Raw genomic sequence first — 18,786 nt, forward strand, 5'->3', positions numbered from 1 at the left:
AATCAGCAAGTAACTATGTAGGATCTACCTGGGTCTATGTTAGGATTTCAAGATAAAGATTAGGTAAAATGTCTGCTTCTGACTACAACTGCCATGCGTCAACTTAAGGGGATGTGAAAGACGATTGAAAACAAAACCAAGCAATCAGGTTCAGAATCGGGTGACAAGGAGTCCTTTGGAAGAGGTAATCCGAGGCGGAGAGATATCTACAGAAAAGTGTCACTGAAAAGAGAATGAGCTTTTGACGGGCTTTACAGTGACTAAGTCTTTGCAAGACAGATAAGCACATTCCAGAGGCAGAAATAGTCAAGATTTTCTGCACCCGGGTGATGTGCCTCTCAGATTACCAGAATCCTCAGAATCTTCATTAAGAGGAATTACCTGCTTTTGACCAGGTTCTCGTTTGCATTTCCGATGTCACCCAGGTGGAATTTCAGTGGATCTTAAGGCCAGGACTAGGTTGCTAATAAGTGACAAAGACCATAATGAGCTTTCTTTCCACATCATGCTTACTTTCTGCTACTTGTCATCATTTTTAATTAAATATCAACATCAAGTAAAAGTGCAGCCCAAAATAATGTGCTACGATCTGAATATTCCATGAAAGGGAAAATGTTGGCTCAAATACTAATTGTTGAAGGATATGAATAACCATACAGTTCTTTATTTTCACTTCATTTTATGTGTATGAATGTTTTGTCTGCATGTATGTTAGTGCACCGCATGCAGGTCTGGTGGCTGCGGAAACCACACGAGAGCATCGGATCCCTTGGGACGAGAGTTACAGACAACTATGAGCTGTCACATAGGTGGTAGGTGTTAAATACAGGTCCTCTGGAAGAGCAGCCACTATTTTAAACACTAAGCCATTCCTCCAGCCCAAGGCATTTTTTCATTTTGTTTCTTTTCTTTCCTTTTTCAGATTATAACTTAATTGCAACATTTTTTCTTTTAGTTGTCTCCATGTAAACCTCTCCATATTCTTCCCCCCGATCTACAAATTTATGGCTTCTATTTTCAGTAGTTGTAATTGCATATACACACATATGTGTGTGTGTGTGTGTGTGTGTGTGTGTGTGTGTGTGTGTATATATATATATATATATATATATATATATATATATATGGTTCAGTCTATATAATGATATCTATGTGTAAATTTTCAGGAACGGCCACTGATAAGTGAACAACCAGTTGGTCAACTCTGACCTGTGGAAGACTACCTCTCCTGCTCTCAGTTTTCCTCGTTTGCCTGTACCTCTTTTTGTAGCCATGTAGGACTTTCTTCTGACCAGTGTCGCATGTCATTAGGTATTTTCCTCGTTCATGACTATCATATGTGGATAGTCCAGTTGGTGATAATTTATAGATTTATCTTTTGATGTTACTGAAAGAGACATCATCACACCAAATCTGGCCCTTACAATCTTTCTGCTTATTTTTCTTCAAAATTCTGACCAAGCCAGTTCAGTCAGTCAGCAGGGTAACCAACCAGGGATGGAATGAGGATTGAAACCAACAAGACAATTAGACAATGCTATAATATGACTCCAGCCAGTGCTGAGGCCGAAAGGGGTTTATTTTTCCAGTCTGCTTTTATAACATTCTAGGTAAGAATAAGATCAAAGTATAAGGTCAATTATTAGATCAAAGACAAAGTAGTCCAACAAGATAATACACAAAGAGATCAAGCAAGGCAATAAATAAAGTTCCATGGTCACTGTGTCTGTAGGTTTATCTGGATGACCAAAATACAAGAAAAACAATACATTATCTTGAGTCTACTTTGTTCTCCTAGCACAATGTCAAACTCCTGCCAATTTCCTAAACCTGCTCTCTAAGAATTAGGTGTGGGAAACTTTTATAGATGTGTTCATTTTGGCTAGGCTCCACATTCTGCATTATGATTGGTTAAATATTTTCATTTTTTTCTTTTTAACTTTTTAACTTTTATATTTGATAATCAAGCCTCCTCATGACTACACTCCAGCAGCCCTCTGTGGTAACTATTGATTCTATAGCCAATGATGAATAAGGATTCATTTTCATGATTGTAATTATATAGTTAAAGTATAGGAAATTTTTAGATTGCAAAAGCCCATAGGTTTAAAACTTGACAAAAAAATATGCCTCAGTCATCAGATAAACTTGAAATAAAATCATTTGTGAGATTGATGACATGTCATTACAGGCTTGAATTATCTGTCCCAATCCCTTAAATTTCTATTTTCATCAACCATTTTAGCTAGTGACATATGCAAGTCCATTAACCTCAGTCATTTTGTCCTCTAAATAACACTGGAAGTTAAAAGAATGCATTTAAAATTAAGTAGATTTTCTTCTGCATTGTAAGATATGTTACTTGACCTTTTATATTGTAAAATAAATGCTTGCTTATTCTAAGAATAACTAGATTCAGCAATCTATTGGCATAAAGTGCCCCTTTCTTCAGTCTTTCCTGTGTACTTTCTTTCACTAACATGCATTTTATTTCTTTGCTTCAATGTTTAAGACCCTTTCTGAAAGGAGACACTTCTTAATCATTTGTAAAATTGAAATGTTATATGCAGACAAACGTGCAGTTAAGGAGGCATTAAGGACTGAAGCACTCTTTACTGGTCTTCCAAACTGTAGATATAGATATACATAATGGCGTACATGTATAGAATGCAATATGCAAGTTAGAAAGATCTCTCTCTCAATAGTTGACTCATGGAACAAACTGGAGTACATTATGCTAAGAAAATAGACAATTAGAATACATGCGAAGTATTAAATTCTTAGAAATACAGTATATGGGTAGAATGCAATATATACAGATGTAGAAATAAAAATTCTGTTAGTATGGTGACATCAAATTAGGGCTTTCATTACATTGTTGTGTGTCCATAAAACATGTATCATATTGGGATCACTTAAGTACTATTAAGCTGCCTTACAAGGACCAAAAAGACATAATACTCAAAAGTATGCAGCCCAAGATATTTCATTTTTTCAATTTTTGAAGCAATGTGAAACTTTTTATCATTAATGGACATAAGTGTTTTTAGCGGGGACATTGAATGAAATATGGGATAATGTGCAATTTAAACCAAATAAGGTTAGATGATGTTATTTCGGTATTAAATTTCTTTCTAGACTCATGTCATGAGAGAGAGCCCACTCAACAATATTTACCACATTCTGCTAGACTTGAAGATAAGAACCTAATAGAACTGTCATCTGAGAGGATTCATCTAGTAACTGATGGAAACAGATGTTGAGACCCATAGCCAAATATTGGGCAGAAATAAAGCGATCTTTTGGGAGAAAGGAAGAAAGGACTGAAGGAACCAGAGTAGTTAAGGACACCACAAAAAAACCTCCTGAATTGACTAATCTGGACCTACCGGTGCTCACTGAGACTGAACCACTAAGGAAAGAGCATGTGTAGGATGTCCCTAGATCCTCTACATATTTTTTTTAACAGATATGCAGCGTAGTCTTCTCGCGGGACCTGACACAGTAGGAACAGGGGCTGTCTCTAACTCTATTCCCTCCATTTGGATCCCTAAGCCCCAACAGGACTGCCTTATCTAGCCTCAATGGGAGATGTACCTGCTCCTAATGAATCTTTATATGCCAAGGTGGGTTGATAGCCAAGGGAGGCCTCCCCTTCTCTGAGGAGAAAGGAAGGGGGGAACATGGTGGGAAGAGAGAAGAAATAGAGGAACTTGGAGGGGAGGAGAAAGGGAAAACTGTGTGATGCAAAGTAAGGGAGTTAATTATTTAATCAATAAAAAAGAAATCATTTGTTTAATAAAAAAATCACATGATAAACAATGATAGGGTGATGACTGCTGCTTAGACCATTGCTCAAGTGAGAATTGAATGATACTCATGAGAATGCCTCATTAAATCCCAAAAGTGTTTTTAATAATCCTTAATTTCATGTAAACTTCTTGTATTACACAAATCCTTTGTTCCTGAACCAAGAGGAAAATGTATAGCCTGAGACAGTTGGCATCGCTCTCCATTATAGCTAAAGCCACACTGTGTAAGGCACTCCAATATGACGTAACCCTACCTAAGGCATTCGTGTGGAGTCAGCAGGATATATTTGCTAACAGTGTGTATCAGACTCACTCAATTGCTCAAATTAATAAGGTTACAGAAGCATTCGTGGACAAGCACTTAACAATACTTTTCTTTTATATGACATAAAAAGAACATCTTGTGAGTCAGCTGCCCTGTGTGTGAGACTCTTAAACATAAAATGCAGTCCACAGTATGCAATTGTGGACACAATTACCCGACTGAATAACCTTTTCCCAAAAACACAGTAAGAGGAGAGTCAGCGTGAACTAATATGATACTCGTTATTCAACAGTGTGAACTCTGCCATCAGCAAATTCCAGAAGACCAGCAAGCAACAGAGAGCTTTGGGCATCACAGAAATATGTTCCTCGACATCCCCGTACTCATTGGGTGCAACACTCCAATAACAGTATTTTCTCCAAGACGGTGTATCTAATCTTCAATGCTATCACACTATGTTTCAATTTTAAGTCTGTATTTGAAAGTTTCACGGTTTTTAAATTGCAATTAAGACCAAATTCCTTATGAGAGGGTGACGATTATAATAATACTGGTTATTTAATCCCAATAAAACTACTTTCAAAATAGGACCTTGGATGTGGTAATGCTCATATCCTAGCTTAGTATCTTCATTATAAAATGTTAGGTTTATATAGATTATCTCTGTCTATGAAGTTTCTAAATATACTATATGTACAGGTTTGCCTCAGCAGATAATGGAATCCATAAATGAAGAACAAAACTTGATATCACAGCCAGGCACATACTAAACAAGGATTAAATAATACCTATTGTTCCACTTAAGCTCATGTTTCCTTCCTCTCTAAAAATTCTGAAATGATTGCTGCTTATATTTACTCATTGATTAGGTGATATATAATTAATGTTAAAGTTAATGTTACTATATAATTTTTTCTTACTGGGAAAATGAAGGTACTACATAGAATTGGTGTGTGTGTGTGTGTGTGTGTGTGCATGCTTTATTGAACCTTTGGGTTGTGTGTGTGTACGAGTGTGTGTGCACACACTAATGTGCACGCATGTGTATTTATACATGTGCATGTGTGTGTACACATAGACACACATACTATGAGGTAAGATACTGAAATAATACATTAAGAAAGCAAGAGGAAAACATGGAACATACTATCCAGGAGTGCTTCTTTGAAACAGGTGCAGACTAAACTAAGATATAAAAGATAGCCAAGCTTTATAATGAAAAATGAGTCAAAAATAAAAATTAGAGCATTCAAAGTACATTCTATGCTTGGTGGTTTGGAGCCAAGGCTAAGCAAGGAGTTTGGAATAAGCAGAGTTTTCTGGAAAATGCTAGGCTAAAGAAAAAAATATGTTAAGAAATGCCACTAAAGATAAAATAAATCTGAACAAAACAGAGACCTGGAGAACAGTAAGAAGGTCTACCCCACCTGCCCAAAATATCAGCATAAAGTAAAGCTGCTATAAATAAGACTAGAGAAAAATGTCAAAACATGGCAATTTAAGTAAATATTGCTGGTGTCTAATTGTGTAACTGCCTCAAGGGCAGAAAAATGTGAACATTTACATATAAGTGCCAGGTGTGCACTTTGAGATGCTGAACAAAGCATCATTAAAATGTCTTCAGGAAGAGGATCCAACTTGAAACAGACACTGGAACAGGAGAGGTGAAACATCTGGTGGTGCTGAAGTTGAGTCTTAACAAATGAAAAATCCAAGTAGAATACAGAGAAGTTGGAGTATGATGCATGTGGCTGTGAACTACTAGCTTCGCAGCATAAAAGCAGACATGCTCTGTTCACAAGTAAGTATAGGACAACTTGGTAATATTTGAAGGGTGAAGGGTTGAAGAACACAATACAAGGCACATATTTTCTAAGTAATAAAATTATTCTTAATGAATTTGGCCTACAACTTGAGGAAGCACTCAGATACCAAATACCAAGAGCCACATCTTTTGGTGGCAGCCTATACAACAGACATGGAAGAATCTCTCTCTCTCTCTCTCTCTCTCTCTCTCTCTCTCTCTCTCTCTCTCTCTCTCCATACTACCTACTTGCTTCTTGCTTTCACTCTCATTGGCAAGTCTATTTGTCCCTGGCAATATACCATAACTCTGCAGGACTCTGGTGTATGCTGAAAACCAGCTAAGACATCCAGCCCCGTAGACTGAACAACTACTGGATTGATATTTGCATCCTCCATTGGCAGACAGTCAATGTTGGGCTAGCTGGACCACAGCCTGTAAGCCATTCTATTAATTTTCAATTACAGGGAAAAATCACCTGAAAACAGGAAGAAAAAAGTAAACTGAGAGGTTTTTGCATGTTTTTTGCATATTGGCCTGCTCAAATTTTTACCCTTGTTTTTCAGAGAAATCAAAAGTTCTATAAATTAATAAGGAAAGTTGTGATTAAAACAACTGAAATAGAAAGAAGCCTGAGAGCACCACCTCATGCTTTGTGATGGTGAATTTCCTGTGTGTGTGTGTGTGTTGTTGTTGTTTTGTTTTGTTTTTTGTGTGTGTTTACATGTACATATATACATATACACATATGCAAACACATATACATGTAGCCTATTAGTTTTGTTTATCCAGAGAATCCTGACTAGTAATGTCTGCCGATGTGATCCAGGCTGCCTACAGACTTCCAGATCACCTGTCTCAGCTTCCCAAGTTCTGGGATTGTAGCTCTGCTCTGCTCTACCTGTCTGACAGCTAGAAATTTAAGGCCAATGAGAAGAATGAGGATATCTGAAGATGAAAATTTACTAAGAACAACATGATTAGATATCCAAAGTGGGATTGTTTGTTTGTGGCCAAATGGTAACCTTGATAAATTCATACCAAGAGTACCAAGGAAAATAGACATCAAGAGGAGATGGGAATTCCAGTAAGTTGGCTTGTAATATTCTTGCCTGAATCTGAGCCCAGCAGGACAGCATCAGAGGTTAAAGATAAGATCTGGTTAAAAAGAGAACATTCCAGGGAACCAGAGTATAGTATAGTGAAGGAAAGACTTGTGCTCCCACATCTTTATTTTGCATTCATATTTCCATCTACAATACTTATTAAGTTCTAATTATAAAACAGGTGCTATGTTATGAGGATATCATAATCAATTGCACGGGTCTGTCACTGAACTTTTACAACTTCACTGGTTTATATTATTCTCCTTATGCCTCAGTTCTGCATTCTTCACGATGAATTCTGCTGAATTCCGTTTCACCTAGATCCACATCCCCCATCACATTCTCCCTTCCACAGGCTGTTATGTCTGTTCACATATCAGCTTATCTGGAATCTCCATAAAGGTATAGATTGTGTTAGCCTTTATTCATGCCAAGACATAAGTATTAAAACGGGATAAATAAAAACTTGGTAAGTATTTGACATGTTTTGTACAGTAAGAAGGAGAAACAGACAAGTGATTCTGGATCCTACTCAAGAGTAGATTCCAAGGATATATTGTTCTCCAAGAGAAAGGACACAGACAAAAAGGAGAGAGCAAGAAACTGATGTCACTAGCAGACATAGGAACACGATGGCCAATAGTTCCATGGAATCTGATTTCTTTCAGCCAAATAGCAAAGAAGATAGATTTTATATGTACTCATGAGACTATTAAACATGGATCCTATCCCAAACAGATGACTCACCCTGAGAGGAACCATAATCCTTTTAGTTATCGGAAGATCTTACGGCACAGTTTACCCAATGGTGTAGTCTATTCCTCTCTTTTTCTCATTAGAGTAATGGTGGCATGAGAAGGGTGATGGACAGTGAGGTCTAACTAATGGCACATCCTACTCATCTTTATTCATCTAGTTTCCAGCCAAAGAATCATCTCTCATTTTCTAATATAAAAATATGCTTCAAATCAACATTGAATATGGAATAAGGATACCTTATTAAATCAGTACCTCATGGATTCAAACAGCCAGCCATATGTAATTAAGTCTCACCTGGTCACCATTTAGCTGGGTGATCGCAGGCTGGTGCTTAAATGTTCCCCACTCTAATTCCCACACAAGAAAAGTGGGAAGAATAAAAACTTCCTCAAAAGTAGTCAAACGAACACCCAGGAAGAACCCAGAGCCCCGCCTGACACATAAGAAACACTCTGCAGATGCTTGTCTTAATAATAATAATAATATAAACAATAGAGAAGATGATTAACAATATGTAACAAGTATTGTGAACAATATCAGGTGTCATATAAATCGTATGAGTTAATTCCAGCTACAGGAGTGATTATGGATTACAACCCTAACATTCAGAAGCATGCTCATATCCCCGTCTTCGCAAATAATCAGTGAGCTGAGTCATTTGAGTTTAAACTGGGTCTCGCCCCTTACAATTGATACCCAAGAAATGACATATCAAAAGCAAAAAGTTATTAAGAAGTCAATTCATCATGAGCTGTAGAGTCTTTCTCACATTCAGCATTTCTAACTGTAAGTTTAACATCATGGTTAACTTACATTTAATTCACTTAGATGAAATCACAAGACAGAATATAATCATATGATATGAATAATGCAATTGCTTTTATTCCTTAGTAGCTCTGAAAAATTAGGATGATATTCTGATGTTAAACACTCTAGTGTTCTAATTCTGCATCCAGATGGATTTCATACTCAGTTTCTACCCAAGTTCATGCGTACTTTAGGACCTACTATTTATCTCACCTATTCAGCACAAATAACATTCGCATTCCTTAATAGACGACTTCACACTGACCTCTCTTTTTTATTACTGCAGTCATATCTTACAGCCCAAATAGAAAATAAAAAGAAGTGAAGGTTGCATGAGGACAGGGAACTTTTGCAAAATGTTCTGTCTCCAATTTCCTCCTAAGCTATCATTCCACGTGGAGGACTGTCCATCACAGCCTGAACTCGAGGTGTAGGCTCCAATGTGAAGCAGCTGCATTTTTATAAGCAGTGACTACAGACAAAAATAAAAGGGGATTGTATAACATCAAGGTTATTCATCACTACTCCTGGGGCTCTGCGAGTAATGTTACTTATTAACAATATGTAGTTTACATCAAAAGAGTTATGTGTGGTGGTGCATCTCTCCTACAGAAAGATATAGTTCCCTCTGTTTGTCAGACAATAGAACTAAAAGAATTACATATCAATGTGTAACAATAGAACTAGGCCATACCTCCTTGAGGTTCTATCCCACTGCTCCACTCTCTCCACTGCCTGCCAGATTGTGTCTTCCTCATCCAAGTACCATTTTCTCCTTCCTGTTTTGTAATTACTTATGATAGTTTTCCAGGTTTCTGGGGGAGGATATCTAAACACCTGTGAGGGAGCTGAGAGTCACTAACTGTGAATAAAATTATAGGATCAGCCCTTCGCTGTTGTGTTTATCTCTAATTCCTTTTGTTCTAGAAAAAAACGTTTTCTATTTCACTGTCAACCCTGAGACATTAGACAATGTCTTCTACCCACATCGGTGTTAAAGGATTTGAAACCTGGTCAATGGTACAGATGCTAAATATCAATACATTTGATAAGAGAATAAGTAATAGTGGGCACTTGACTCTTAAACAGCTTTCAAGGATCATGCATCCAGCAAAGGCCAGAAGAGAATTCCTGAATGCTTTTCCCACAACCCCCGAGGTAGTTCCAAGCCATCTTGTCCATCAGACTCATCTTGGGAGCTCTAGGAAAGCTGCAGTGTCCAGGCTTTTCTAATGGAGAGACACATAACGGCCTGGCAAGTTCCTGAGTGCAGAGACTTTTAGGACTTCTCCAAGGCAGTATTCTGTGCATCCAGGATTGAGAGACTCTAACTTAAGACCTAGGGCACACCGTTTCTTTTCTTTTTCTTCATTTTTTATTATTTTATTTCTTGACATTTCATATGTTATCTCCCTTCCCAGTTTTCCCTCCACAAACACCCTATCCCCTCCCCCTGCCTCTCTGAGTGTGGGACCTGCCCACTCACTCTTGCCTCAGTGCCCTACCATTTCCCTACTCTGGGTCATTGAGCCTGCACAGACCAAGAGACTTCCCTTCCATTAATGCCTAATAAGGCCATCCTCTGCTCAGTATCCATATGGAGCCATGGGTCCCCACCATGTGTACTCTTTGGTTGGTGGTTTAGTCCCTGGGAGCTTTGGGGGATCTGGTTGGTTGATATTGTTGTTCTTCCTATAGGGTTATAAACCCCTTCAGCTCCTTCAGTCCTTGATCTAATTTCTCCACTGGGGTTTCCTCATTCAGTCCGATGTTTGGCTGCGTGCATTCACATCGGTATTGTTCAGGCACTGGCAGAGCCTCTCAGGGGACAGCCATACCATGCTGCTGTCAACAAGTTCTTCTTGGCATCAATAATAGTGTCTAAGTTTGGTGTCTGTAGATGGGATGGATCTCTATGTGGGGCACACCTTTTTCAGTAAAGCCCCAACATCAGAAATCCTTGGGACTTCTTAAACTGTGATGTTGATACACCCATCTCTATCAGGGTCTCTAAACAAGATCCAGGCAGTGGTAATTTTGAAAGTTTCTATGGTGGTTTTGAGATTGTAAATCACACAGCTGGAATGATTTTTGACTCTACACCTAGCCTAGAGATCAACAAAACAGGCAAACAAACACAGCACCTAGCACCCGGAAACTTGCCAGATTTTAAACTCATCAGACCATGTGCCAGAGGTACTAAGTCTGAATCTGCATTTTACCAGATACCTGAGTAAGTATGAGAAACACTCTTCTGGAATGCTTTTCCAAGGACCCGAGGACAATATTCACCTTACCCAATTCTCTTATTTCTTCCTTAGTTGATTCTTTATGCAAGACACATGTGGATATATCCTACTGATGAGGGTCATTGGAGGAAATTGCAACCATGTAACTTTGATTATCACAGATTCCCAAAATGATTGCCTGCACCTGATTGCCATTAAATTAAATGGCTGTTTCTTATTTGCCACCCAGGAATTCACTATCCTTGATAGTCTAAGCTGACTTAGCTACTTTCTTAGCCATTATTGTCACAGTGCACTCTACCTGAACATAAAATGTCTAGTTCTTGACAGCTAAACATAACACTTTGGCCTCCTGTCCTTTTATCTGCTATCCATATCTGCTATTCTATCTCTTCGTGTTCAAGTAAAGCACTTCAAATGTAGTTAACGTGAGTGGGCTGGGGTTATATTTCATTGGTAAAGAGTTCACAGAGCATAAGTGAGACCTTTGGTTCTATCCTCGATACCACAGAAATATGATATATGATTTAATGATATATTTATGAGGTAGCTTCTCTTTCCACTGCATACATGGTGGAATTCATATTTCCTAGCACATAATATTCATAGGATCCTGTCTGTACTCTGTTGTGGCTCATTTTATATTCTTCCCATTTGTTTCCTAGACTTGTTCCCTATTTCAGTTAGATCATAAGTTATTCTAGAAAAAAGATAAAACTCAGACCACCCTATGAGAAATATGTGTATAGTAAGTAAGTTTGCATTTTCTTCTCACAACTTTTATACTTACCAGTTCAAGCCATTTGGTCTTCGAAGAACCAATCAACTCTGGTAGCTTTAGATTGGCATTTCACAAACTGTGGTTTTTACATAATGTGAACTGCAATGTTCTTGGAATAACACTATGTAGAACAACTCAGAAACCTTGTATGGCTAGATATTTTTATGGGGCTCATCACAGGCATCATTTGCTCTTTATGACACGCTTTGAGATATTTGTATAATAGCAAGTCATCCAGAACCACATAAGGACACTGCAGGCTTCAGGGGCTCACCTAAATATCACCATAATATCAATCCCAGGCTGTGTGGGAGAACACCACCTTAGGAAGAAATCCCCAGCAAAATAACTATGCTTGATATCTTGGAAAACTCCTCTGTTCGGAGCTAATTAATGAAGGACCCCTGGCCTTGACTCTGTTGTTTGTAAGGAATAAGAGGATGTCTACTAGTCTTTAATTACATGGGAAAAATAGTGTGCAATAATGATGCTGGATAAAGTGCACTTTATACAACCTTTCTTCAATAAGAAAAAAAAACAAATTATGAAAACAGGGTGGGGTCATGTAGGAAAGAAGAAGCTTCTATAATGTTGTGAGAAAGAAAGCAAGCCTCAGGACAGAATGTAACAGATGGTACCAATTAGTATTTTAGAATTCACTGGAAACTAGGTCAAAGTTGACTGGATATTTTCGAAAACCTATCAGATTAAGTATTCTAAAAATACTTTCATAAATATGTTTAAAAATGTTCACACCATTTTATCAATGCTAAGGAATTGAAAAAATTGTCATGACCCGGACAGTGCTTCCTTGAAAACTCCTGCAATGCGAGTTCTCTGTCAAGGTGATATCAAGCCATTCCTCCACTGCCTGCCAGAGGGCTTTACAGGGAAGCAGGGTTAAGAAGCAGGGATAAGACTTCCGGTCTATTTGCTTCCTGTTTTCCTGACACCTACATTTATCTGGAGATTCTACCGACAATCCTAATATCTTGGGGGTTTTTTGCCACCCGAATTCAGATAGGGACTGGAGAGATAACTCACTTAGGGACTGGAGAGATGACTCACTGGTTAAAGCGTTTGCTTGTCCTGTTTCATTTTGTTGTTGTTTTATCGCCTTTCATCATCATCATCATCATCATCACCAACATCATCATTATTATTATTATTATTATTATTATTATTATTATTATTATTTTAGATTCCCGATTGTTCTCTAATGAGAGGGAAATAAAAGTTGTAGACTAGGATAGGAAATAGTGATCAAAGAAGAAAAGGGTGGGGTATTTGGGATTCTCCCAAGGGATCCAAGTTTGGTTCCAAGCGCCCTTATCATACAGCACACACGTGTATAACTCCAGGTCCAGAGGATCTTCTGGCTTCTGCTGGCACACATAGAATTCGTTCACATAAATACATCTGCATAAACACATATGTAAAAGCCATACATTAAATCTTTTTATAAAAAACTGAAATATTTTATATTTTTCCAGTCTTTGTTATTAATGCTTACAGAACACAAGGAGTAAAATATAGACTTCTTGGTATAGAAAACTCCCCATTGCTTTGTTTGCTTTTTTTAGTCAAACAGTAAAATATTATTGCTTCATTTCATTAGTCTCAGTAATATTAGAACAAAAGTCTCACCTATAATGCAACTGTCTATATTATAGGATTTTATTTGAAATCACTGAAACATTCATAAATATCTCTCTTGATTGATGTTTCATAAATGTAACATTTTCACATTAGGCTAGGAGACCATGTTTCCCAAAATTAGCTTGACCATAAAACTCCCTCTGAGTATTTTCAAAACTATCAATGCCTGAGTCCTGCCTGCAAATATACGTAAGTAATTAGTTTTGTAATTACTTATGCCAGCATCTTATAGTGTTTCTTCATAGCTCTGTCATACATATACAATTGTAAAACAATTCTGGCCAAAGTTTTCAATGTTTATCTTCAACAGCCTCTTTGTCTAACCTGAGCCATTCCACAGCCTGAACCTTATCCCCTATCCCCACCTAATTCTATGTCACCTTACTGAACACCCTCCCAGTTCATTACATGTCAAATCTGAGTGTCAGTGTCCTCCTCAACCCTCTATGAAGCAGATTTTTCCTACATGGCTTGCATGCACTCTTACTGACCTACATAATGAGACTGGACACATAGTTTCTTCTTTCTTTCTCTTTCAAATCTCCATGAAAGTCATCATAATAACTGATTTTAGATAACTAAATTATAGACAATAAAGTCATGAATTTGCAACTCAAATTGTGAAACCTGCTTAGAAGTTGAATGAACTAAATACAATACACCAAAATGCAAATTAATGACACAAATCAATTAGCCCAATGTCACATTCATATAACTTCTCCCTCAAGACTCTATAGCCTCTCCAGCAAAAGAATAATTGCATTATCTGCCGCATGGAAAAATCCAGCATTGATGCCGTGTATTAAATAGTTGTTCCTGCTATGAAATAACTCTCAGTTTTTGAAACTCAGCTCAGAAAATGTAAAAAGCCATTAACTAGAACTCAGTTTAACACCAAGGTGAGAATACAATTATGTGCTAAGGTATTCACTGGTACCTCAATATGTTATCTATTCTCTGCATGATTATTCTGTGAGGCATACCGTAGAAGGTGCTTTCTGTGAGGTATGCTAAACTTATCAGCCATGTCAAAGTCTGGCGTCTTTGGAGAATTAACATCCCTCACAGAAGAAATTTGCATTCAATAAACTCACTCTTATCATCCTGATGCCAATTATAAGGAAAGCAAATCTCAAATTTGCCCGCATAAAACATTTATTAACTAAATATTCACTAGCAAATTAGCACAGTATAAATTATGCAATATGTATTAGGGCTTCTGGAGTCCAGCATTTTTGTTCTTTCCAGTGTTTATGCTGTGTGGCAGTAAACGTCACAGAGATCCTCATATCAAGGATTTAGAAGCAAGAGCTGGTATCCTGATACCCACTATTCTTAAGGGTTTGGTTGGGTAGTAAGAGGTTGAGTTCATAGCCTGATACCACAATGTTCAGAGCAATATATGTGATTGTTAATGGAGATGTCTTTTCGGTTTATCCATACATATGAATGACTCAAACGTTTTCATAATCTTTTTCTCAGGAAACCATTAATTTCATCCATAAAGAAGTATTTCTAGTATGTATATGGCTGTGATATCAAGTAAAGTGACATAAAGTTCAGCAATAAAGACCCATTTTGGTAACTAATGGACCCCACTGATGCCAATTCTCCTCCACGCATCAATTTTTTCTTCCTGTTTCATTGTTCTCTGTATATCTCGTCTACTTTTGCTGATTACAAACCCCCAGAGACTCATCAAAATCTGTTGGTCTTGTTCTGTCATCTTGATGTTTTAACCTTATAGTTTATATGTAAATATGATCAATTATTGTCTTGAATCACTACACTCTAAACAGAAATTTTAACGTGTGTTGTGTATTTGACACTTTTGCTTTTAACCAGTTATTTTATTGGAATTATTAATTGATACTTTATCAGAAAGAAAGATTCTATGAAGAATATTTTTTATCTGAAATAGAAAAGATGATCTAGAGAACCAACTATGGCTTGTGGCCAATAGACCTCAAAAATTAAGTTATTACTTTTCATTTAAAAGTAAAGCACAGAAAGTATCTTAAATGACACCACAACTGAGCAAAGAACGCATTCTCCAACCCATGCTGTTACCAGAAGCAAAGAGCCACAAGTAATCTCAAATGACAGCTACTTATTATTATTTGATAAATAAGACACACTGGGAAGATGTACTCTATTACTCAATACTTCTACAGATTTCCCATCTTTTTGGCTCCAGGAAACATTGGTAGAATAATACAAAATAATATGCCACATTCATTTTAAGAAATTACTGACTAGGAGATTAAAATTGACACTTATATTAACCTTTTGAAAAGATAATTCATCAGATATTTAATTATTATAGTACATCAGGAGGGGATGACTGCTAAAATCCCATGACAATTGGTGAATCTAATAGTATTTTCTTTATCTTGAGCTAGAACTGGGAACTTTTAGATTGACCTCCCTGCAGTCAGCCTGTGCTTGGAAGACAATCAAATGGACAAAATGTGCAAATGATTAAAGCCCTCATTGTGGCCATCACATCTTTGCTGTGGGCCAGTATCATCTAAAACGATGCAGGCTAGACACCTGGAAGGTCTCCAAATGCAGGTTTCCAGTCTCTTTCCTCTACTGCAGTGTTTTTCAGAGCTGATTTTTCAAAACTCACATTCTCAGACCATATAAAATGTTTAGTTGCCCTTAAAATTCCCCTCAAATAGCAATAAATGTCATATTTTCAGTCAGCCCTTGAACTATTTCGAGTTTCCAAACACCTGGAAACGTAGTGTCCTGGGATGTCCTTGAAAGCACAATGTCAGAGACCAGAGTTTAGCTAAATAAATTAGATCTACATGACTCAAAAAGTTCACAAAACTAATAAAACTAATTTGTAAGTCAGCTGAAGTTCTGAATCGCTGTTCTGTACTCTTTAGAGAGGCCCATCTCTCGGTGAAAGAGAGGACCATAACCAGGTCTGAATCGGGGTCTCTGCTGGAATAACTCCCCGTCTGATTTGCCTGCCAATGTTATACTATATCCCTTAATTTTTAAACTAGTATATTATACAAGAAGCTTCTGGAGACAAAGGGGAAAATGTGCTCTTCTGGTGAGGAATCAAATACAATTGATGGGGGTAAGAGTTTGTACTGAAATGGGGGAAACACAGGGATTTATGCACTTTAAAAAATTAGAGGTCAGCCTAAGTATGTGCTATATTAAAATTCCCAAATAGGCTAATAAGAAAGGCATGATGTGGGGTTATCAAACTTATTATCAAACATCTCTAAAAGGAAAAGATGGAGAAGGCAGGAACTGAAGTTCTTAACAAAGGGCAAATAAACCAGTGGAAGGGGAAGCCCTGGGTCCTGCTAAGACTGAACCCCCAGTGAACTAGACTGTGGGGGGAGGGCGGCAATGGGGGGAGGGTGGGGAGGGGAACACCCATAAGGAAGGGGAGGGGGCAGGGGGATGTTTGCCCGGAAACCGGGAAAGGGAATAACACTCGAAATGTATATAAGAAATACTCAAGTTAATAAAAAAAAAAAAACAAAACAAAACAAAACAAAAAACAAACAAAAAAAAAAAACAAAGGGCAAATAAAATTGACCTCTGAAGAGCAGAAAGCATTGAAACTGCTCCCAACGACTGAACCTTACCTTATGCTTCCTGGTTGTGACGTTTATTCAATAATTTCGTGAAATGACTGCTAGCGTTTTGGAGCTTTTGGATACCGTCCAGATGTTTTATAAATTTCAGTGGGTACAAGGTTTGCTCAGTTTTGATAATGTCAGACACACGTTCCCGCCTCCGATTTGCCACGTTGTGTGGGAGACAATCAGTGTTACTTACTGGAAGCTGCAGGGTCTCATCTATCAGATGTACCCAAGCAAGGCACAGGACGCTAAGGCAGCAGCGAGCCAAGAGAAGAGGCCGAAAAATGACACCATCAATACTCGGTGACACAGGGGCTGGCCCTGCTGCAGGATAATTCACAGATGCTCTGTCTGTGTAATATGTGCTTGTAATTCAGGAATGGTCTGTCTACAGACATTCCGCTTGGTATTGTTTCTGTACTTGGCTTAAAGTGCAGAAAATTAGTAATATGAAAAGGTGATCTCTTAGGACCCTGAAATTTAATAAAGGCAACAAAGAAAGTACATGGTTACAATTAACAGAGCATAGCTTATCTTTCTTCAACCTGCTCTAAACTTTTAACATATATTATTTCATATTATGCTCTGAAAAAAAATCTAGTTTACATGAGTACCTCTATTTTATCTATAAGAAATCAAGAACCCTTACCTGATAAATATTGATCTAAGAATGGAGAGTCCTTTCAACCAAATTTACCAAATATGAATGTCAATGGTACCTCCGCTAAAACTGGGATTGGGGCATGATAAGTTATAAAATAAGTGGTAAACAAGAGCTCCTGGTCCTAAGATGGTCTCCTAGAAAACCCAAAAACAAGGGTGGCACAGAAGGATGTTGTGATGGCTGATCTTGAGTTTCAACATTATCAGTAAGCAAACCTCCTAGAAGACATTCAGACTGGAAGAGGGTCAGTGATCATGGTTCTACATAGACCAGAGATTCACACAGACCTATCTGAACAGACAAGAGTCACCCTAAATGTAGCTAGCATGATCCCCTAAGCTGAGTTCCTAGACTGAATAAAAAGGAGAAATTCTGAAGAACTGAGGCATTTCTCTCTCTCTATTTCCAGACTCGAGAAGCACTGTGGCCAGCTGCCTCATGTGCCCTCTCACACAGCTAGGGCTGGGCTTGACACCATCATGCCTTCTCCAGCATGAAGGACTCTGTCCTAAAACTATCAATCTTTTGTCTTGGTTACTTTTTCCAGAATCTTGTCAAAGCACCAAGGAAAGTCACTAATAAAGATTAGTTTGTCTGGTTTCTCAAAAAATAAAGCTAAGGGAGAGATAATAAATCATTTTATATGTACTCAAATATGGTGAAAAATGAAAATATATATGAGGAAAGGAAAGGGACAGAAAATATATACTAAATTGTCATATGTGACAAGATAAACTAAGTTTCACATTTAGCCATCAACAAGCTGGACACCCAGAAAAGCTGGTGGAGAATTTCAATGTGAGCCCAGGAGAGCTCATGGTGGGAATCCCAGGCTGAGTGCCAGAGGAGACAGGCAGCTCAGCAGTCGAGCAGGGAGAGTAAGTTCTCTCTTCATTTATATTTTTGTTATAAGAAGGATCTCAATGAGTTTAACCAGCTCAGTAATTCAAATGCTATTCTCTTCTGGTAACACTTTTATAAGCACATCCCAAAGGAATATTTAACCTAATAATAGGTACTACCATATCATACATCTTTGGTTTACTGTAGATTGGAAAAATAAGGATAAAAAGAACTCTGAACTCTATGTTCTCGTATCTGGGTAACCATAGTCTATAATATCTTCTCTAATGGAGAGATGGTTTATAAGCCTTTGTGTTCTAAATATTTTTCTCTTATGTTGTCATTCTCATTCCTTTAAAGTTCAAAGTAAAGTTCAGTTACACAAAATTAACCAATTAAATATTTCTAAGTCTTTGTATC

The sequence above is a fragment of the Rattus norvegicus genome, chromosome 11 (genome assembly GCF_021556685.1).
Source record: "Rattus norvegicus strain SHRSP/BbbUtx chromosome 11, alternate assembly SHRSP_T2T, whole genome shotgun sequence".
In the NCBI taxonomy this organism is placed as follows: domain Eukaryota; kingdom Metazoa; phylum Chordata; class Mammalia; order Rodentia; family Muridae; genus Rattus; species Rattus norvegicus.